General features: G+C 45.7%; 1 non-coding gene across 1 annotated transcript; it reads left to right on the top strand.

Annotated features, from left to right (window-relative positions):
• The first annotated feature begins 10,654 nt into the window (after positions 1 to 10,654).
• LOC121280630 lies at positions 10,655 to 10,773 on the top strand. The gene has a single exon (XR_005943669.1). It is a non-coding gene; the product is annotated as a 5S ribosomal RNA (ribosomal RNA).
• The last annotated feature ends 13,460 nt before the right edge of the window (positions 10,774 to 24,233 follow it).

Below are 24,233 nucleotides of genomic sequence, written 5' to 3'. Positions count from 1 at the left end.
AGCATCACCACTCTTTGGGTGAAGGAATTTCTTTTGAATTTCCCATTGGATTTCTTGGTGACTGTCTCATATCGATGGCCTCTAGTTATACTCTTCCCCACAAGAGGAAACATTCTCTATGTATCCACTCAAATGAAACATTTCATAATTTTAAAGACTTCCATTAAGTCACCCCCTCAGTCGCTTTAAATAGAGAATAAGAGAATACCAAAATGTGCTACCTCACATTTATCTCTGTTGAACTTAATTTGCCAATTATTTGCCCATTCTGCAAGTATATTAATGTCCTCCTATAGTTTCTTGCACTCCTCCTCAGTATTGACTACCACTAGTCCACTCCACCATGCAATGCCACCCCTTGCCCCGCTAATTTGGTGTCATTGCAAATTTAGCAACAGTGTCTTTGATTCCACAAATTTTAATATAAATTGCGAACAGCAATGATCCCAGCACTGATCCTTGTGGAACAACATTTCCTATCTTCTACCACTCCGAATAATGACCCTTTTGTGGGAGAATCCAGGATTTGGGGTAACTGTTTCAAAATAAGGCATTGTCCATTTTGGACAGAGATGAGGGAAATAATTTTTTCTCAAAGGGTTGCGAGACTTTGGAATTTTCTCCCTCAAAAGGTTGTTGAGGTAGAGCCCTTGAATATCTTTATGGCTGAGGGAGATAGATTCTTGGTAAGCAAGGGGTCGAGAGGTTATCAGGGGTAGGCAGGAAGGTGAGGTTAAAATCAAATCAGCCATGATCTCATGGAATGGCGGAGCAGGCTCCAGGGGCCGAGTGCCTACTTCTGCTCCTAATTCGTATGCTCGTATGTTCGAATGAATAACTACCCTTTATTCCCACCTTCTGCTTTCAGTCTTGAAGCCAAATAGCAATCCATTCTGCCACTTGTCCCCTGATTCCACATTCTCTGATCGTATTCATTGGCCTATTATGGGGCACCTTATTGAGGAACCTTCTAAGAATCCAGATAAATTACATACACAACATTACCATTGTCTACTCTCTTTGTTACCTCCTCAAAAATTTCAATAAAGCTGATCAAGCAAAGTTTACCTTTTTTCAAGTCTGTGCTGATTATTCATTATTATGTTTCTCATTTCTCTATGGGTGGAATGTTCGGGCCCCGCCCGGTGGGGTGGGGTCTGGAAAACGCAGTGAACGATTCAAAAGTCCATTGGCGCTCAGTGCTGCCTATGTGGGTGATGGAGGTAGGAGGGCGAGCGGGGAACTGTGCCCATGCATGTAGGTACATGCTGGAAAATCTCCCTGAGGCACAGAGCTGCCTCAGAGAGATGAAAAGTTCTGAAAAACAAAACTAAAGAATTTTTAAATGTTAAAAAAAATGTCTACTCATGCGACTCTGTCACATGAGCAGGGAGATGCTACGAATGAGATGTAAACTTTTTAACTTTATTTTTATTTGCTGTTGGAAACCATATCCGACCAGTGGATGAGGTTTCCTAAGAAGTGCAAAGGCCGCTTGGCCTTTTCGCGGGCCTGCCAACCGTAATGTTAGACGGGCAGTGAAAAATTTAAGTTAAGTTAATGCTTTAATGGCCTTAATAGATCTTCTAATTGTTGGTGGGAACGCCGCTGATTCCCGCGTGCGCCCGCCGACCAAGCTATTGGGCGACTGCGTGTTGACTTCGAGACACTCGCCCAGCATTATCGCGTGTCATTTCAAGCTCGAACGGGAAGGGTGCGTGCCCACCTGCCAAGGTGAAAACTCTGCCAATTGACTTCAACAGGGCTGCAAAATCTCACGGGTGTAAAATTCCACCCTATGTTCTTTTTGCGCAGAATGTTGCCCTCACTGGGTGGCACGGTGGGTGGGCCCAGGAGTGGTCATGAAGCTGACCACCACCCGCGATTGGGCCCTGACCTTGATTTCACACTAGCTGGCCAATTAATGGCCAGCCAGCATGAAACAGTGCTGCAGCGCTGCCAGGGAGGGGTGGGAGGAGCGCAAGTGCTGAAGTTCATGCATGTGCGTGGGTACGCACAATAAAAGTCCCTGAGGCACAGAGCTGCCTCAGGGAGCTGAAGGTTTTGAACAGTAAAAATAAAGATATTAAAAATAATGGAAACGTGTCCCCTCACGTGACTGTGAGTTTTAAAAGTTTTTATTCATTTTTAACTCACTGGTCGAAACCTCATCCTGCCTGTGGATGAGATTTTGCCAAAAATGCAAAGGCCACTTGGCTGACTGCAGGTATGGTGCACACAGAAGACACAAATGAGGGTGGGGGGTCCAGATGAGACCAAGGAGGGGTGGTTAGAAGTCACAAGATGGGGAGGCGGTGGTTAAGGAGGAGACAGATTGGGGCTGGGTGAAAGACACGAGGGGTGGGGTGGATGGATCACACAAAGGGGAAGGGAGTTTGAAGTGGACAAAAGGGGCATAGGTAGAAGGCACAAAGGTGGGATTAGTGGGTGGATTGAGGGAAGGAATGCATGAAAAGGAAGGGAGAAGGAGGAAAGCATGAAGGGGAAGGTGGGGGCGGTGAGTGGGGCGGGGGAATTGGGACCAGAGTGTTTCAGACGGAGGAGTCAGCTGAGTTGATCTTGGAATCCTGGAGGCAGAACTGAGGGTGCCAATGATAGGAAGGAGCAGTGACTGTGAGAGGGCAAAGTGAGATACGGTTGGGTAGTAGGGTCAGGATTTGGGCATGGAGTGTTTAGTTTTCATCTGGAAGGTCATTGAGGGTGATAAGCATGGTGGCATGGATTATGAGAGTAGGGAGGATCGGGGGTAGGCATGGGCACGGTCACTGGGGTGGGCTGAGCAGGGAGGGTAGGCATGTCCAAATTGACAGTGATAGGGTCCAGGGTGATGAGGGAATTCTCAAGCGGAGAGTGAAGGTGGCATTGGCGGAGTTTGATGGTGATGGGGAGAAGTTGGTGGGTGACAGGGGCAGGGTAAAAGGTGGTGGAGACAATCTGATAATGATACGCACCATCCTGAGACAGAGCCTGCTGCAGACCAAGGCAACACCCACGATGTCCAACTGTAAACCATTGAGGTGGGGGCAGGGCCTTCTCAAGTGTATGGAGCTGGAGATCAGCACAACTGGGCAACTAAAAGGGTACCCTGACAATCATGTGGAGACTGCATAAGAGCCTTTTGCTTTGCAAAATCCTCATTGTTTGTGAGGGCCACACAGCAGTTGCTCTGGCCCAGAGGTTTCTCACTACATCGAGATCCCAGCAAGCAGTATAGTTGCTATTCACTCTGAGCCATTTGCTATTGGCTCCAGTCAGAGTTAGAGAAGAAGGGATGGAGGGAGATGCCTACAAGGGGCAAGCATATGATTGGTAGCCAAGTCGCAACTGCAGACCTCCATTCTCCTGGGGGAATGGACCTCCTGACAAGGGCTCCTGTGATTAGTCTTTCCATTGTGACAAGGTCTTTCCAAAGATTCTTGAGGGCAGTGGACACAAGTGGAATAGTGTGAGTGGGAGGCCTCTTGCACATGACAGTCATCACCCTTGTCAAAGAGTCATATCTCCGTGCGCAGCCATCTATTAAGGGGAGGAGGACCCATCCTTGGCTTCCCCTGGAAGGGGTGGAGTGCGCATGACTATTAAAGCAACTAGAAACAAGAATGAATCCTGGAGACGTCCAATCAGTGCAGTGCAAGATAACACATATCTAAAAGTGCCAAAACTATATGCAATGATTGTACACCCATGCCATCAGTATTAATTCAAAACTTCTTAATTTTCCTCACTCCACCAGTTCATCAAGGTGCACTCTGGATATCTGCAGCAGGGGTGCAGGCAGCCTTCTGACCCCCATGCCCCCTTGCCTGTGATGACTTTGGTGGGCACCCTCTGGAGGTCTGAGACCTGGAGGGCCTTGGCCTCCTTTGGGTCACTTGCTGAGGGGCACGTCCACCCTCCGAGGCCTCTGGGGTCAAAGGCAGAAGGAGTTTGGAATGCCTGGACATCCTTGGAGTGCCCTGGGTGGTGTCCCCAGGGTGTCTACCTGATGATCTTCCTCCCTTTTGGTGCCCGAGGACCCTTCCTTGACTCTTTGAGAAGAAGGGGCACCTGAAGAGAGGTAGAGTGCCTGTCTCCCTCTCACGTAGCCACTGCAGAAGCTGATCCATGGCTAGAGAGATGGAGTGCAGGTCTGATTGCATATCCAGCAGAAACTGTGTGTTCTGCTGGACCAGGTTCTCCATGGTGTCCACCATTCTCCACAATTCACACACAGACACACTTCTCTGTCTCTTGTGCCACTCTGCTGAGAGCCTCTGACACCTCTGCTTGCTGTTCCACTCTGTCCTCTTGACACTCCAGCATCTCTTCCATGGCAGCTTCCAGAGGCTCATCATCTGCCTCTGACTTAGCAGGGGCCTCTTCCCCAGCAGTTCTCAGAGTGCCAGAGATCTTGGCGGTCACTTTCTCCGCCTGCTGTGGACATGTCTGTGAGGTGACCACCAGAGTGTGAGCCAGGCGGTGTGTGTCTCTGGGCTGGTGGAGGGGGCAGGTGAACCCTGTGATGGCTCTCCAAGCATGAAGTAGTCCTCCGATGTGTCCAGGGGGCTGGGGCTTACTTCAGGTGTGAGGGCCGGACTCGCCCTTTTCCTGCTGGCACCTAGAATGGAGAGAAGAGAGAATGAGTGACTGTCCTGGCTGGCTCATCATTCACCTTGATTTTCTGAGGCTCTCAGGATTATGCATGCTTCCTCATCAGATGCTTGGGGGAGCTAGACTTCGCTGTCAGCACAGGCACAACCACTATCCTCCCCTGCCCGTTCGGCAGCCTGCTGCTCGAATGGAATGCGGGGCCTGAGCTCAGACATCACTCTCTCTGTACCTCTTGTTGCAGGCTGCACAAAGACAAGTTGGATGGATTGTGAGCAGGTATGATGAAAAAGCAGGTCATAGGCTGCTAATCCTGTGTAATAGCTGACCTGATGATTCCCAAAAACCTGACCATCAACTGCATGGCACAAGTCAGGATGGAATATCCTCCACTTGCCTGGATGGGTGCAGCTCCCACAACACTCAAGAAGCTTGACACCATCCAGGACAAAGCAGCCCGCTTGATTAACACTCTATTCACCACCCTCAACATTCACCCCCTCCACCGTCTATGCACAGTAGCAGCAGTGTGTACCATCTACAGATGCACTGCAGCAAGTCACCAAAGCTCCTTCAGGAGCACCTTCCAACCCTGCAAGCTTTGCCACCTAGAAGTGTTGGCAGATGCATGAAAACAGCACCACCTGCAAGTTGCCCTCTTCCCCAGCCTGGGGCTATACCTTCACTGTGGCTGGGTCAAAATGCTGCAGTTGCCACACTAACAGTATGCCACGTGGACTGCATCAGTTCAATAAGGCAATAACCCACCTGCTTCTCAAGGGTATGGCAATAGAAATGCTGGACTTGACAGTAATGTCCGCCCTGCCACAAGACTCATCGTGAACCGCACACAAGCATAAATAATGAGGCAGGGAGTACACAGTTGTGCACAACAGCCTGCCCTGTTCCGCAGCGGGAGTCACTCCGACTTTCTGACCCTACCACGGAATTCAGGGCAGGGAGGGATGATTGCGTCCCTTTGTGTCTATTTTCTGGGGGTATCATCTCTTAGTGTATTATTAGCAATTCTCATTAGAAAGACTCATTGTGAATTAGAGAACTTGCTGAGTACATACCTGAGCATTTCACAATGTAAATATAATGGTTGTAATTTTTCTCTCGGCATCTGAGTGCTAAGTGGACGAAGCATACTGGTCACCTGATGTAGATAGGCTCCACCTGATTTTGCACCATTTTACTTGGATGAAAATTGACTGTTTACAATAGGTGTACACGCTTTCAAATTTAAAAGGCCCACCTCTCTAACCCTGTCATTGTGACTCTGGGCTTTTAAGCCAGGAGGGGATCTGGCGGCTCACCTCTGAACCACTTCCAGTGTGCCTATGTAAACAACCATGTGAGAAGACCAAGGCTGAATTTCAGATTCCCATTGGCATGGTGGCATGGTAGGCATGAGCGGACAATATGTTGAGAAGGTCAAAAATAAGTTTTACACCATCATGAAGCCAGTTTGCCATCATCCACGTCAATGATGCCACACGTTAAGAACCTAATTTCAATACATTAGCATACCACTATAAGCCCTGCTTACTGGAATTAAACCCCAACACTGGATCACCCGGATAAGTTGGCGTGTTTGTATGCCGGCGTATTTCACAACTGGCAAGCTGCACTTCACTCATGACTTCCAGGTTTGTTTGCCTACCCCTGCTTTGGGCGGCACTTGCAGTCAGCAGCGCCAGGATTCACAGGCAGCACCAAATCACTTTTAGGGGACCTCATGGGCAGATCTCTACCTGCCAGACCAGCCATAAAGTGGGGATAGTTTTTCAACAGCTGCAGGGTTAGGGCTTGGTTGGGGAATGGGGAGAAGTGGCCTCAGGCAAGGGAAGAGGCTGCAGGGCAGTGCTGGGAAAGAGGGGTATCCCAAGGTGTGTGTGGAGGCACAAGTTTATCTGCGCAAGTGGCCTCGAGATGGTGAGGGCTGAGCAGGCAGTCTCCAGAGGAGATGAGGCCAAATGGAGATGTGAGGGTGTGTGTGAGAGAGTGAGTGGTGATGTTCTTTGAGCTGGCAAAGAGTGAGATGCCAGTGAATCTGTGATGGGCTTGTGAGTGTGTGAGTTTAGAGTGATGAGGTGGTTGCCTTACCCTGGCTGCACAGATGAGATTGTTCATCCTCCCTCTTTCTACACTGGATGGCCAACGTCTCCTGTGCAGCATTGGCACTGACCGCCACTGCCACCATTTCCCAAGCCAGAGTGGTGAGGTTGCTGTATATCCTGTGGCCAGAGCACAAGGGTGGAGAACATCACAGTGGGCCTCCAAAAGGCATTCCCAGTGGTGGGCCATTGAACTCTTCTTGGCTTTCAGGAGCAGTCCAGAGTTGCAAGCATTGGGAACTATGTGTGCGGTTGCAGTTTAGATATGGCACCCGAAGTGGGGAAACGGTGAGGTAATGGCATGGCAGGCAATTCAGAGACTGCCCACCAGTGAGATGGCATGTTTCCTGTGGCTACATAATTAAGGCAGGAAGCAGACAATACGGTGCATCCATTACCGCACTTAGTACAATTCTCGGGGCGATTCCACCCCAAATGGTATGCTGGATGAAGCCTAACCAGATTACTTAAGGACTGTGTGGGGCTTTTTTGTTTCATATTGGATTGTTCTGGCAACACGCCTTAATGCTCTATTTCCTTTTGCTATGTAATTTCATAACATGGACTGTAAGAAGTTCATACATTGTATAAATCCTTGGTTCCTTTTCCACATGATGGTGTTAAATTTAGGGCATGCAAGACCCACACTTGACTTTGACTTCTGCTACTGGGTCAGAGCTCAGAGATTTTCATACCACTGCCCCACTCCCTTCAGTATTGTAACAGTGATTAGAAGCAGGTACCAATTTTCCCAGGGGCATCCCACTCTATACTACTATCACAGAGGAGACCTATTCTTTTGTATAACAGAACATTTATCTGACAACTGCAAGACATGGGTCTAGACCTTAACATTTGCACAAATCTTGGTATCAGCTGCAAGTTGACAGTCAGTTCCCCCAGTGCGATTTACGCAAGCCAGGTTGAAAGTCCCTCTTTAAGCTTTCTCTGTCAAAATGTTCATGCAAATTATTTTTACTGATCCCTTCTAGCAACCATCTACAATTGCAGCAGAGATCACACAAATATAGTGTTTTACAGGGTAAAATTAACTTTCTAGCCCATTAACACAGAACATATGCATGTTCAAGAAATAGTGGAACTGAAAATTTGCAATAATCTTTCACCCTGTCAACACTTGTATTATTATATATATAATATAAATACTTCAAACTACAATAAGGCTTAACAGGTTCCAAACTGATCTCCATGATTTCAATTTTAATGTACTTTCGATCATATTTCTGAAAAAAGAGACATGATGAAACTTTTCATCTTGTACTCATCAGGGCACCGCAAGAATACCAATATAAGAGTCTCTTCACATACAGTAAATATTGTTGTTTTCCCCTTATATTGGTATTCTTGCAAAGTGTCCTGATGAGTGCAAGATGAAAAGCCTCGACATGTCTCTTTTTTCAGCAATACTCAAGTTCTGTTCTACCAAATGACTACTTTCAACAGGTTAGGACATTGAGAAAGATCATTATTAGAATACGGGTAAATTGTATCATTGCTAGAAAATGCTGTTAGCAGAATCTGAAAAGTACAATAAAGGAGCTTGAGCTATAAAGGTTGAGAATGATAGTCACCCTCATTACTACTGAGCTTGTTTGTATAAAAGTTGCTGGCTGGTGCCGCAGGCTAATGTGGTAAAGACATTGAGGAAATTCACCCCTAAATGTGGCAACAGTTTCTAAAGGTATGTGTGGCACAATTGGACGGTAGGGAATGAAGGAGACAGAACAACTGACATTTTCCTCTGGACGTAGCAGAAAAAATTGCAAAAAAGCTGGAATGCAATCAGTAGATTTCAATGCACAGAAAAGGGTTATGATCCGTAAATCTCCATCCATTTATGATAGGAGAGAGAATCATTGGCTGCTATAGTTAGAAATTAATACTTTACAAATCCACCTAATGAAACTTCCTTAGCTAGGCTCTTCATGGTCACATCCATTTCCCTCAGGTATCAAAAATGATGAGCGGAGGTCTGATCTGAATATTAAAGCATATTCAGTAAAGGTATATTCAGCAGTAGGGTGTTAATACATCCATCCAATTGCAACCTGGCACTTAAAAAACCCAAAGGAAAGCGCTTTCATTTAGCTCTGCCCTGCATGATGCCTATTCCAGAATCAATTACATTTTCACAAATGTAGCTCTTGCACAAGATGTATTAGATGCTAATTATCATTGCTACCATAGCTCATCCTGCCTCTGTGGGGCTTCCATTTCTCCTATTTATGAAGAAGAAAAATATTAAAGTCTTTGAGATTTTGCATATCCTTAACACAAAACAGAAGCTTTGGAAATCATTTATACATAGACCCTTTCAATTGCTTTTTTTCCCAAAATCATCATAATTCTCCTTTTTCATTCTGGGAGTTTTGAAAACAGTTGAGCATGGTCATTTACTACTGTACAACAAGAAAAATAGTGAAAAGTGGAACTCGGTAAGCTAGAAAGTAAAGTAAATGGCTTGCATGGTGTGAGCATATATTAACACCTCATATTTAACTCTGTTAAAAGGAAAAATGTTAGGCTTGATTCTGTGACCCCATGATCAAAGTAGGGAAACTGTGCTCAAAGGGCGAAGAAAGTTGTAGCTCTGATTCACTGTCCTGTGCTTCGTTCATCTGCAGCTTCCGTCTGGGAGAATGGGATCATAATACCAACCCTGCAGAATCCATCCTCACCTCTGTAATCCAGAAATAGTGGGGTCCAAAAAAAATGGGATTCTTGGCTTTATTAGCAGAGGCATAGAGTACAAAAGCAAGGAGGTTATGCTAACCATGTGGCTGCCTCTGAGCTTTTTCCCTGGTTATCTGGCCTAACTTCAGCCCGCACCTGCACCCTCCCAATGAAAATCCTGTCCTTGAGGACACTTTGTCTCCAGGTGGGGAGGCCAAGCTGGGAATTTTCCCAATTCCCACACCTGCCTCGAGGATGAAAATCCTGTCCATTTGAGAGGGAAAATCATGCAACAAAAATATTTTGCTGATTATAATGAATCCCAGCAGAAATGGTTCCTGGATTACCATCGGAAAATTGTTCTTTATTAATATTTGATTTTTTTATGGGAAGTCATTAATATGAAGCACGTGTGTAGTCATCACTCACATTATTAGCTTAATTGTAAGAATAATTGTACTGAAGGCATTGCGATTCAACTGCCCAGAAGGAAAAAAACAGTTCAGACCAATACTCTTATTTCCCAGTTTTTACTGATGTTCCACTTTAAGGTATACAAAGCCAGTTCGGACCAGTATTCTTATTTCCCTATTTTTACTGGTTTTGTTTTCATTCTGGGTGCAGACAGAACTGAAGTTGTTCAAATGAATATGCTGTTTACATCAAACTACATAAGGCGGACCTCATACCCCCCACCCCCTCCTACCCCCAGCATATGCATTCCAAAAATGTAATACCATTTGAGGTTTGTTTGCATCTCTACTTGCATCCTATGAAATGATGCTGTACTTGTCAAAAAAAAAAGTTTGAAAAATCCCTGAGAGAACCATGGAGTGAGAAAGGGCACTTTAACCCAACAAACTTAATTCCTCCGATGTATCAGACAAGACTATTTCATAAAACGTCCAAAATGATGCCACATAGATAGCTCATGCCAGGTAAAAGTTTCCATTAAGTAAAAAAAAACTTTCCTCCACATACTCTTGTCATATGCTGAGTAATATGCCATGGTGTTTATTTACATTAGTCTAAATCTTTCTTTATAACCTTCAATCCCACTCCTTGCAGAAAAACTCCAACTGCTTTTTCAAAGAGTTCAGTGAATTACTAACTGACTTTGATTGATGCCCACTGCACACAAATCACTTGAAATCCATATCCTTTAGTCTCATGATCACAATTGAGATAAAAAAAACTGCTTGCTCCTATTTCATCAACTACTCCTTTCTTGTGCCTGCGGCCATACTAGTCTGAAAACGCCCGATCTCGTCTGATCTCGGAAGCTAAGCAGACTCAGGCCTGGTTAGTACTTGGATGGGAGACTGCCTGGGAATACCAGGTGCAGTAGGCTTGCTTGGCCTAAATAGCCAAGTGGTTATGGTACTGGGTTTGTAACCCCAAGATCAAGTGTTCAAATCTCACAATGGCAAACTATGAAACAATATAACTTCATCTGAAACAGATGGAAACGGGTTTGTACTCGAAAGGGTTACTCCTTTCTTGTTAAAGGCTTAAATCATATCACCTGCTCACATGAAAACAAAATTCAATATTGTAACCCTGTCCTTACACGAGTTATTGGTCCCTCACTTTGCCCTGCCCATTATTCATTGCATCTTGTCCAATGCAGACTTTTTTTTAATAGATACAGTGACCAAAATGGGATAGTATTCCCGACAAAGGATCAGTTTTTATCCATGTGTGGCTTGACACCAGATAACTGTTTGAAACATTGTCATTGACGTGTGAAAGGCTAAGTGTTCCTCATCTATCAAAGAATCCAGCTTTTAGAGATGACTGATCTATTCTTTCAAACAAAATCTTGAAATCAGAATAGGGAAGGAAACAGCACCGCCATTTAGTGACTTACAATAGTTGATATGTTGAAACATTAATGAAGACATTGAGCCAAAAACAACATCTTCATTAGTCCATATATCAACATTCAACTGACTGGACTACTTCACCAAGCTTTCCATTATGAATAACTTGATATGAAGAACAAATAGCGGGATGAGATACAAGTGATTTAACAAGGGAATGCTCAACTGGATCAGTAATCATAATTGTAGTAACAGTCCAAGTGCAAAATGAATTAAATTTTAAGCTATCAGCAATGTTCTCAGAAGCTGGACATGCTAGATAATGAAAAAAAAGATTCACAGTTTCACCTAAAGCTAGTGTAGAGAGAAAATTCCACTCCAAACTCCACCCCCCGAAACATGAGATAGGTGCAGTTTGGTATCAATGCTGTTGGGGCAGGGCATTATTCTCTGCTGAAAATACATTATTATCTACAAACAAAACTTAAACTATTCATATCAAGCTCCAAATTGGTTATTTCATGAATCCTTGAGGTCAGGACAGAAATCGTTAATGTGAATTTAGGCTGTTACATGATCAAAGTGCTGGCTGATTAGAAGATTAATCTCTTTCCTCTTTCCTTGAAACATTGAACGATATATAATGTTCCCCAGGTTTGATATGGCCCAGATCTTCAGGACGCCTACCCCCTTAGCCACTCTACCCACTTACCCTCTTACCTTATTCACCCTACCCTTTATTCCCTTTACCTTCCTCACCCTACCCCCTTTCCCACCCTACACCCTTACCCATTTACCTTACTCACCCTAACCATTAAGCACTTACTTACCCACCCTACTCCCTTACACACTTTACCCCCTCATCCCTTTACCCACCCAACCCCCTTACACACTTACCTTACCCATCCTACCCCCTTACCTACTGATCTTCTCTCCAGGACTTTGCAAAGAACCTTTGGGACATTTAAATGCTTTACTTACCAGGGTATGGCAGCTAGTGCTATAAAAAGGGGGCATAGATTCTGCACAAATTCTCTCCACTGCCCCATTCCACATTTCCTGTGCTGAGTCAGCTTGGAAGGAGCCTCCATCGGGAGATTGCCTAAAAAACTGCTGGAAGGTGAATGGGTATTTTTTTGTCTGATCAGGTTCGGAAATGGTTCCAATCCCAATCAGAAGATTTGGTCCAATGAGTCAAGAATTGGCTTTAAGCATTGATCATGCTTCGATACTTCAGTTAAAAAATGCATAAAATATGAAAGGTTGTGGAAATATATTTAAGTTTTACCAGTAGCCAACTATCTGCTGAAATATAAATATGATTTAGCCATCAATCCCATAACTCATATTGATGTCTAATTTTACCATCTAATGCCAATTTGAACTCAATAATGCCAATTTACCACTGTGATATTAATGTGCAGCTTAAGTTTAACACATGGTTCCTACCCAACACTCGCCACATGAAGGGCCAGTGGATAAAAGAAGTACTAAGTGTCAGGAGCTTTTATTTCACCTTACTTCATGATCTATTGTTATCCAAGATTGAATGATTAAAAAAAGGAATAACTATTAACCTTTCAAATGTCTTGAGAGATGTCTTAATCTATGATAACAGCCTAGATTTTGCAGTTAGTGGTGAAGGAACAGTGCTCACCGGTAACCTCAAAGAAAGCTGTCACAAAGATCTAGTGATCTCTTTGGTGTGGCTTCCCCAATTCCCAATGAGAGTTTAAACCTGACGCCAAGTCAAAGGGATGCCTTGATGTGCAGCAGCAGTAATGTCAGCTAAAAAAAGCAGCCAAGTTCATTGAAGTATTCACACAGAGCAAACCAAGAAATTAGAAGCAGTTAATATCCTTTGAATCCATTTTAATTTTCAGGTAATGAAATGAATGATTCTAATTGGATTCAGATAGAAGCTAAAATTAAGGAAAATTTTTTTTAGGGAAAATATATTTTTTAAAAACAGTGAAATTTTTTATCATTATGTGGAAATTTGACATTTCACAAATTAGCTTCTCAGGGCCAGTGAGGTTGACGAGCAGTTATTATGAACTAAGTATCATGCTAAAAGCCTAGTCACACCTCTTTCAGCAAGGTGTGACTTTTTCAAGGGCTTTTACAGTGAAGCTAACTGAGTATGAGTGGAAATTCTCACCAATTCCAGTTGATTTCCATTGATTTTAATCTTGGTGGGATGGGATGGGGAGGGGGGTGGTGGGTGATGTGGTGCCTCTATGGCTCCACATTATTCCGCACACTTGCCACTCTCCAAATGTTGCTGTATGTTTCAGTGGAGTAGTGACGGCGAATGCTGACAGTTTCACCGCCATCTCTTAGGCAGGCGTAAAAGGCTCCTTGGCACCATTTTGAAGAAACACAGGGGAGTTAACCGAGTGACCTGGCCAATATTTATCCCTCAGTCAATATCTAAAACAGATTATCTTGCCATTATCACATTGCTATTTGTGGGACCCTTGCTTGCACAAATTGGCTGCCACATTTCCTACATTGCGATAGTGACTACACTTCAAAAGTGCTTCATTGACTGAAATGCACTTTGGACATCCTGTAATTGTGAAAGCAAGCCTTTACCATCACAAAATCCAGATCGTGAAGTTCTGTGGTAACAAAATAGAAAAATCCTCAAGGTCTCAACTTTACTCTCGCTGATCATGTGGGCTCGGGAGTGCACGGAAAACAGGTCCCCGACCACGATTTCATGCTGGCTGACCAATTAACTGCCAGCCAGCATGGAACGCACACTGAGAATGGTTCAGCACTGTGGGTGGGGGCAGGTGCTGATGTCATCGTGGGTGCTGGTGAGCACTTCCAGTGAGCTCCCTGAAGGCAGACAGGTGACTCAGGGAGCTGCAGACCTCCACAGAATAGACAAAACAACAAAAAATGCATGCAGCACAATCAAGCAACTCATAAAAAGAGACAGTCCCCAGATTTCTCTTTTCATTTTATTTCCTCACAGATATTTCATCCCACCTTGGATTGAGGTTTGAGTAAAAATGTAAAGGCCGCTTGGCCAATTGGCCCATCCGCCAACCGTAAAAGTGGATGGGCCACAAAAAGTCACTTTCAATTGCCTCAATTGCCTGCTTAACCGTCGGTGGGTGTGCTTCCTTCTGCCGTGCGCACCCGCCAACCTGAAGCATGTTCGCGTGTGAGATGATGTCAGGATGCTCGCCTGACATCATCTCACTCTAATTTCATGTCCATTCGGGTCAGGAGCGTGGCCACCTGCAAGGCGTAAAATTCTGCCCAGCTTCAAAAATTGCTAGCACAAAGCAGGCAATAGTGAATCAGCATCCCACATGCTCATTTAATGCTGATGGTTACTTTTACAGTCCCTCTCATGTCCTGTTACATGAATATCTATGGAGCGGTGATGTGTATTAATCCATTGCTCCAGTGCATTGATTGCAGCTGCAATCAAGGAAACCTTTCCAGGGAGGAGAGAGAAGTCAAGCCCATTTCCTTGACAATTCTAAAAACAAAGGTACACCTGAAAAGAAAGTATACTGAATAAGAACACTTTAATCAATTCTACTCCAATTAAAAAGACCACTGACCACTGCTTCCAATATTAACAGTGCAGCTAAAGTTATTAGCAGAATCATTCCAGAATTGCATAAAGTGTGGCAGCAGGCGTGAATAGCGACGTTTTACCCACCAGCTGCAATGATGGGTTTTTGTGCCATATCTTCCGCTTCCTGCGTTATTGATTATGCAGCCACAGTAAACATGCCCTATCGCTGGTGGACAGCTCCTGAACCATCCGCCATGCCGTTACTTCACCGTTTCCTCACTCCAGGGGCCATTTCTAAACTACAGCTGTGCACACGTTTCTCAATGTTTGCAGCCCAGGGCTGCTCCAGTGAAGACATGGCCCTGAAAGCCAGGAAGAGTTCAGTGACCCATCACTGGAATGCCTTTTGGAGGCCCACTGTGATATCCTCCACCCCTGCTCTGGCTGCAGGAGGTCCAGCAATCTCTACCAATCTACTCCGGCTTGGGAATCAGTGGCAGTGGTGGTCAGTGCCAACACTGCACAGAAGAGTTTGGCCACCCAATGCATTCTTCCAACCAAAACCTCACACTTATCCACATTAAACTCCATCTGCCAAATTTTGGCCCATTCACCTAACCTGTCCATATCCATTTGGAAATTTCTTATTTCTGCCTTGCAACTCACTTTCCCACCTATTTTGGTGTCATCTGAAAATTTAGTTATATTACCTTCTATCCCTGAATCCAAATCATTAATACAGATTGTAAATAGCTGGGGCCCAAGGACCAAACCCTGTGGCACCCACTAGTTACAGCTTGCCATCCAGTAAAAAGACGCATTTATCCTGACTCTCTGCTTTCTGTTGGTTAGCCAATCCTCTATCCAAGCTAATATGTTATCCCTAACTCCATGTAATCTTATCTTGTGTATTAAACTTTTGTGCGGCACCTTATCAAAGGCCTTCTCGAAATCCAGATATACATCTACAGGAACCCCATTATCCACTTTGCTTGTCACATCTTCAAAGAGCTCTAGCAAGTTAGTCAAACAAGATTTACTCTTCATAAAACCATGCTGACTTTGATGGATTGCATTTTGACTTTCCAAATGCCCCATTACTATTTTGTTAATAATGGGTTCCAACAATTTCCCAATGACAGATGTTAAACTAACTGGTCTGCAGTTTCCGACTTTCTGCCTCCCCACCTCTTTGAATAAGGGCGTTATATTAGCATTTTTCCAATCCACTGGAACCTTTCCAGAATCCAGGGAATTTTGGAAGATTATAGCCACTATTTTCATTGCCACTTCCATTAAGACCCTGGGATGTAGGCCATCAGGTCCTGGGGACTTGTCATCTTTTAATCCCAATAATTTGCTCAGTACTTTTTCTCTAGTAATGGTGATTGTTCTAAGTTCCTCCTTCTCTATATCCTCTGCACTACCTGTTACTATTGGGGTGGTACTAATGTCCTCCACTGTGAAAACTGAGGCAAAATATTGATTAAGCGTCACTGTCATTTCTGTGTTCTCCACTATTAACTCCCCAGTCTCGTCCTCCAAGGGACCAACATTAACTTTAGCTACTCCCTTTCCTTTTATATACTCGTAGAAGCTTTTGCTATCAGTTTTTACATTTTGCGCCACTTTTCTTTCAAAATTTACCTTTGCTTTTTTTATTATTTTTTTAATAACCCTTTGTTGATCTTTAAAAGTTTCCCAATCTTCCAGCCTGCCGTTGACCTTTGCAATTTGGTATGTCTTAGTTTTTGCCTTTAAGTATGGATGCTTTTCCCCTCTCTTACCATCTTTCTTCCTCTTTGGAATATATTTTACTTGGGAGTAATTGAATATCTCCTTAAATATCTGCCACTGTTCATCAATTGTCCTACCTTGTAGTCTTCTTGCCCAGTCCACTAGGGCCAAATCTGCCCTCATACCTATGTAGTTACCTTTGTTCAAGTCCAGAGCACCAGTATGGGACTCAGGTTTCTTGCTCTCAAACTGAACATGAAATTCTATCATGCTATGATCACTCATCCCTAGAGGATCCTTTACTATGAGATCATTAATCAATCCCATCTCAGTACACAAAACCAAATCCAGAATAGCCTGCTCCCTGGTTGGTTCCGCAACATATTGCTCCAAGAAACAATCTCTAATACACTCAATGAACTCTCCCTCGAGGCTACCATTGCCAATTTGATTAGTCCAGTCTATATGCATATTAAAATCACCCATGATTATTGCCTGCCTTTCTTATATGCTCCCAGTATTTCTTGGTTTATACTGTGCCCTACTGCTAAACTACTGTTTGGAGACCTATAGATTACTCCCACCTTCTTTCCCTTGCTATTTCTGATTTCTACCCAGGCTGTCTCTACATCTTGCTCTCCAGTGCCTATATCATTCCTTACTATAGCACTGATCCCTTCCTTTACTAACAAAGATACACCACCTCTTTTTCTTTCCTGCCTATTCTTCCGAAACACTGAGTACCCTTGGATATTCAACTCCCAAACCTGTTCTCCCTGTAACCACATCTCTGTAATCGCCACCAAATCATACCTATTTGTTTCTATTTGTGCTGTTAACTCATTAGTTTTATTCCGAATGCTACGTGCATTCAGGTACAAAGCCTTTAAATTGGCCCTATTGTCAATTTTCCCTACTCCTATATGATTCTTTGGTGCAATATGGCGTTCACACACTCTGTCCCGTCCTTGCACTTTTTGATAGCAATCAGCCTTGTCACTAACCTGCACCCTTACCCTCTCCTTAAACTTTGATTTTTTTATATTTTCATGCAACTGAACCCTCCCACCGTGCACACACACACACACACACACACACACACACGCACACACACACACACCCCCCCCCACCAACTATTTAGTTTAAAGCCCTATCTACAACCCTAGTTATGCGATTTGCCAGGACACTGGTCCCAGCATGATTCAAGTGGAGCCCATATGAACGGAATAGCTCCCTCTTTCCCCAGTACTGGTGCCAATGTCCCATGAATTCGAACCCAATTATCCCACACCAATCTTTGAGCCACGCATTTACCTCTTGAATCTTATTGACCCTGTGCCAATTAGCTCGTGGCGCAGGTAGTAATCCAGAGATTATCACCTTTTTGGTTCTGCTTTTTAATTTAGCCCCTAGCTGCTCATATTCCCTCAGCAGAACCTCTTTCCTTCTTCTACCTATATCGTTGGTACCTACATGCACCACAACAGCTGGATCTTTCCCCTCCAACTCTAAGTTCCTCTGCAGCCCAGATGAGATGTCTTTAACCCTGGCACCAGGTAGGCAACACAGCCTTTGGGAATCTCGATCCTGGCTACAGAGAACAATATCTATTCCCATAACTATACTATCCCCGACTACAACTACATTTCTCTTTTCTCCTCTTGAGTGGCTCCCTGTACCACGTTGCTATGGTCAGTTTGCTCATCCTCCCTACAGTCCCCGCTCTCGTCCACACAGGGAGCAAGAATCTCAAACGTGTTGGATAAGGGCAAGGGCTGAGGCTCCTGCAGTGCTACTTCCTGGATCCCTCTACCTGCCTCCCTCATAGTCACACCCTCCTGTCCCTGACCACTGGCCAGGTAATTCTCCCCCTCCCTGTTGTGTCACAGTGTCTGAAGCTCAGACTCCAGCTCATCAACTCTGAGCTGGAGTTCCTTGAGCAACCAACACTTGCTACAGATGTGGTCACTAGGAACCACATCATGCAGCTACAACACATCGCCTGGCCCTGCATCTCTATTTTATTTAATTAGTTTTTAATTTGTTTTTAAATTTCCTAGCAGTTACTTACCAACCAATGAACTTACGGTTTTCCTGTCACTCTTTTTTTCACTCGGCGACGGTGACTGCAGAGGACACTCCTCTCGCTCTCTCCTCTAGCTGCTGCTGAGTGCCTGTCCCAGGGTCCCCCTCTCGCTCTCTCCTCTATTTCCAGCAACATACAGCTGGCCTGATCCTGATGGTTCCACAAGATGTTTATTTAAACTGAACAGATTGCACTCCCTCACCACTTCTGCCCTCAGGATCCTTGTCATCCACCACACCACTGACTCTATCCACTCCCCAAACACCATCCAAACCCCATTCCCACATCCCCAAATTTTTGGAAGACCAGTGAATCTGAGGTATGGCCTTTGAGCTATTGTAATTGTATGTATTAACTTGCTCATGTTCCACTTGCATAGAAGATTGCTGGAACTGTCTTGATGTTGGATGAGCCTGGAGGGCACCTTCTTGTATTTCCTGATGAAGTGCTATTCATGGTAAGGGATCTGATTGACTGGTAGACCCTTCCTGAGGATCAAATGGGCCAAGTGTTACAGATGTTAAGAACATCAGTGACAAAGAGATTCTTTATTGGAGGAGTGTCAGGCATTCAGCTTGTGCACCTCCCACTTATTAAAATCAAAAATTACCCTATCCCAACCTAGGAGGAGATGGCATGCGCTGAACATCTTCTGTGGAATCACCACATGCATGTGCCCTGCTGGACCAGCAGGTGGGTGAAGAGTGATGAGTTCTTGCTCCCAAAGGTCAACAGATTGAGGGATGGGCTGAACATCACTGGGGTCATTGGGAACCTGGGTGCCTGAAGCGTTCTCCCACCAGTGTATCCAGCAACTTGAATGAATAGTCCTGCTTGGTGTACCAAGCTGGCTCAAGAGCACCAAAAGATACCTTCTGAATAACCAACCATAACACATCACTCTTAGGTACCTCCACCTCACAGCTTGCACCATCCCTTCCAAGTTCCTTCCATGCTATTTCAATCCGCTTATAAAGATTTCCTGCATTCATCATTGCTGGAAATCACCATTTAGTCCTTAGGACCCAGAATCCTGGGAGAATAGCAGCTGATTCCAATATGAATTGGGAGAGGAAAAGCTGCAGCTGGGCAGGCCTAAAGACTCCATACAGGATCTGGTGTGGGGTGGGGGGATAGGGCTGGTTGGGTGGGTGAGATGAAGCACTTTAGCTCCTCCTGGGCCACAGGGAATTCCCACAGAAGTTAGTTTACAAAACTAACCTCAACCTCTCCAGGCCTCTCCAGGCCTCTCTTCCCATGGGTGGTTGTCAGGTTCCATGCAATGTGGGCCTCCCTGCCTTTGCACAACAGTAAAATCACTTTGTGGCATCTGTGTGGTTATAGCATTGCCAGCCTTGAATTTAAAGGTGACACCACCCGTCCCCCACCTGTGTGTAGTGGGAGCCTTAGCCCCCATAAAAGTTGGTGAAGGTAAAGTGACACAGGGTGCGGAATTAACCCCTTGACCCAATCATTAGCCCTCCCAATTGGAGCTGAACAGTGGGAAATGGGAAGTGTTTAAAAATCAAGGCCTATATTTCTACTGTACAAGTTTACAAGGTCTCATTCTCCTGACCTCTTTAAAAAAAAATCAAGTCTAAAAGAGCAGCACGAGCCTACAAATTTATCTGGTAAGGCTAACATCAATGTAGTGGCTGGATGTGTTTGCAGAGGTGTGGGGCTGGGCACATTGCTGGAAAATTCCATTAATGCAGATGTCATAATCTGTGTATTCAATAGACACTTGGTAAATAACTCTGGTAACAACTGCCTCAAAAATTAAACATTATGACAGTAGCATGCAGATCACCCAACATAAATTCATCTCTGTCAGCCAGCGGAGGCCTCTTTGTCACCTTTTAATCAGACATAGCTTAATGCGATGAAATGTGGTAATTACAAAGGCCATCCAAAGGGATCACTATACTTTATCACTGTCCTTCACTATGAGGAGAAATATGCATCATTAAAGGACACACATTCATAATAAAAGAAAAGGAGACTTTTGACTGAAACGTTCAACTCAAGGGGTACATGAATTTTTTTTCATATTTATAAACCCATCAAAGGTTCCTTGGGATCAATCCTGGAATGAGTTCAATGACAATGCAAATACCAGCAATGCACTGTGCCAGTAAAATTCATTCTTAAGTCATGCTAAGCAGTCCAAAATCTGACAGCATTCTCATGGGGGATGCAAGGCCCGCTGACTTGAGTCACTGACTTCAATTCCAAACTCCACAGTGGCATCATTCTGTGCAATTCAATTTAAAATGTGTCAAAATGTGACATTTACTTTTGCCCTGCCCACAAAGTACAGGTCTTGTCTCTTGATAAAGAGTAATGTTGATGGTGGCTGTGACTCAGACTCTTCTGCCCTACTGCAACAAAGTTAGACTTCATGGAAGTTGGAAAGCAAGTGAGAGAAGCTCGGTAGTGGAAAAGGGAAAAATGATTGTGAAGAGGGAAAAGTGAGGCTGGATTTTCCGTGCCCGCTGGCGCCAGGCATGTTCAGTGGTGTGAGTGGACAATGTGATGCCATCAGTCTAATGACAGCGTGAAACCAGTTTGCGATTGTCCGCTCAGCCCCCGCCGATGGTGGGCTGCATTCCCTGCCATCGGACATCGGGAACCTCATTGTAATACATTAGTATATCATCATTGGGCCTGCCCGCTGGAATCATCCCCCACAGCTGGATGGTCCGCTCACGTGGGTGGGACAAAACGCTGGTGTAGAACGCCTCTTGACAAGTGTGATGTGCAGAAGACAGGACTTACGGCCAGAGCTTTGCTCACATTGTGGACACACGAGGAGCAGAAGATGTTGGAACCCAACATCAACGGCAAACTGGAGGAACGTCCATGGCATGCCGCGTGGTTTCTCATGGACATGGTCCTGCTGCGAAGCAGCTCACGGAAGTTTGAAAGTCACCGTTGATGCTCATAAGAGATGATGATCCGAGGTGGGAGAGGAAGGGTTACGATCAGCTGGAAGAGGAAGTGATGTTGGGGGGATGAAGTTGGTGCGGGGGATGAAGGTGTCAGGATGGGGGGAGTTTGGGGGTGGAGGCAAGGTGTCATGATGGGGGGAGGCTGGGACAGGGGGGTGAATGAAAGTGTTGGTGGGAAGGTTGGGAGGGGAGAGGTAGAATGGGGGGAAGGGGTAATAAGGAAGAAGATGGCAACTGAGGAGGTAGGTGTAAGGGGGAGTTGAATGTATAAGGGAAGGAGTGCGGAGAGGGCAGGGTGTCCAGCGGGAGGAAGGGTTGCGGAGAGGGAAGGGTATTGGGGGGATGAAAGGTTACAGAGTGGGGAGGGTGTCCGGGGGAGGAAGGGGTGCAGAAAGAGGAGGGCGTCTGGGGTGAGGAACGGGTGCATAGAGGGGAGGGAATAAGGGTGGAAGAGGAAGTAAGAGTGGAGGAAGGAGTCATTAAGGGGATCGGAATAAGGCTGGAGGAAGGAGTGAGGCTGGAGGAAGAAGTAAAGGTGGAGGAAGGTGTTGGGAAGGGGGAGGGACTAAGCAGGGTGAGAAGTCTGGGGGAGGTGTGGGAGGACTGGGGGTGGGTTAGGGGATCCAGGGTGGAAAGGAGCTCCAGCAGAAGGGGTTCTGGGAGGGAAGGATTGCAGATGGGGAAAGGGGTGCAGAGGTGGGGATGTGCAGGTGAATGTTTATGGGAGGGGTCAGATAGGTCCATGTTGGCCTCCTGGGGAGTGAGCGAAGGGTGGGCATGGTATGGAGGAAGGGTGAGAATGACCAGGGGCAGACTGAGGCAGCAGGGTGGGATGGTGAGGGGTCAACATAAGCGATAGGAGGGACAGCAAGGGTGGTTACTGGGACCCGGAGGCAGACACAGACCCTAGGGGTGGAAAGGAGGAGGTCTGGGAGGTGAATGTTGATGGGGGTGGGATTAACGGGAAGGAAGGGAACATACACATTCACCAAGACATCCCCGAAGGAAAAGGATTGGGGCTGGCAGGTATTGGAGAGGAGGTGGAATGTGATGCGGTGGTGGGGGGATTAACTGTGATAGTGGAAAGGAAATATATGACTTGGGGAGGGTAGAGGTTGGGGGAGCTAAAGTAAAACCGAATTAGCACCATGCTGTCTAAATTCAAAGTGAAACGAGAGCCGTAGTGGGCAAGATCATGTGCTGCATGAGAGTGTGATCAGTGGGTTGGGCAGAGATGCAGCTCAGCTCAGATGGACAACTGAAGGTGAACCCCAGCAGCCAGCACTGAAAATGCTCAGGACATCGAAGTGAGTGTGAAACGTGAAGGACCCGCGTGTGTGAGAGTGCTTGCATGAGGCTCCAAAAGGCCCTACCCCCCAACACACGCACACACACACACACACACACACACACACACACACACACACAAAGTTTTCCCTCCAGAATTATTCAAGTCCAGCTACTTCATCTTCATGACGGGCCTTTCGGGCTGCTCATTTCCATCTCTTCAGTGGAGGGGGAGTCCTCTTGACTGGAGGTGAGAACGTGGATGGAGCTGAGGGATTGGCTGGCTGAGGGTGCCGGTCGCTTGGCAGAGCTCCCTGTGAACCAAAGTAGAGATAATTAGTGCATGGCAGCAGAATCAAAAGCAGGAGAGAGAGCACTCACAGTTGCGTTGAGAGACGGATGATGTGGTGCAGGATCCTCATGTGGGTTTTTGCCACTGACCTCACTGTCGTCACAGGCATGGTCCACATCCTCACCAGTCAGCACGATGGTACACTCCTCAAAGTGAGCGAGGGGCCTAATGTGGGCCATTCCACCCCAGGTCTGGGACCTCTTCCTGCTGATGTGAGCAGGCTTCCCCTGCATGGAAACAGATGGAGAGAGTATGAGCAGGACACATGGCAGTGCTTTGTGTGGAGAGGGCAGGGTGTCCAGCGGGAGGAAGCGTTGCGGAGAGGGAAGGGTATCGGGGGGATGAAAGGTTACAGAGTGGGGAGGGTGTCCAGGGGGAGGAAGAGTGCAGAAAGAGGACAGGGATGAGGGTGTGAGCTCAAGAGGATATGAGCCTGATGGGGATGTGAGGGTATATGTGAGAGTTAGTGGTGTTGTCCCTTGAGGTGTTACATCCCTGTGAATGTGTGATGAGTTTATGATTGTGAGTTAAGAGTGATGGGAAGAGTAAATTAATTTGGTGGAACGGATGAGACCATTCATCCTGTGGTGGCACTAGGTGGCTATCCACTTTTGCAGGGCAATGGCACTGACCACCACTGCCACTGCCTCCCAAGCCTGGTTGGTCATGCCGCTGCCCATCCTGCGGCCAGATTGAGGGTAGAGGGAATTGTGGCAGAACTCCACGGAATCCAAGAAGCGTTCCAGTGATGCGTCGCTAAACCTGGGGGCTGCAGTCTTCTTGCCTTTCGTGGACATCTTCTCTCAGCAGTTGTGGCCTGAAAGCACTGAGATGTGTGTGCGCAACTGCACTTTAAATGTGGTGCCCAGCATGATGAAGCGGCGAGGTGATAGCGTAATGGGAAAATGAGAGCCCACCGCCATGGAAATGGCGTGTTTCCTAGGGATGCATAAATAATGTGGTGGGTTTGGGATGATACAGTGTTAAAATCCAGCAGCCCATAGTTTTACTTGGCCATTGTCGCACTTAGT

Source organism: Carcharodon carcharias, chromosome 7 (genome assembly GCF_017639515.1).
Source record: "Carcharodon carcharias isolate sCarCar2 chromosome 7, sCarCar2.pri, whole genome shotgun sequence".
Taxonomy (NCBI): domain Eukaryota; kingdom Metazoa; phylum Chordata; class Chondrichthyes; order Lamniformes; family Lamnidae; genus Carcharodon; species Carcharodon carcharias.
Note: the sequence above shows the minus strand (reverse complement) of the source record. Positions and strands in the feature narration are given on the sequence as shown.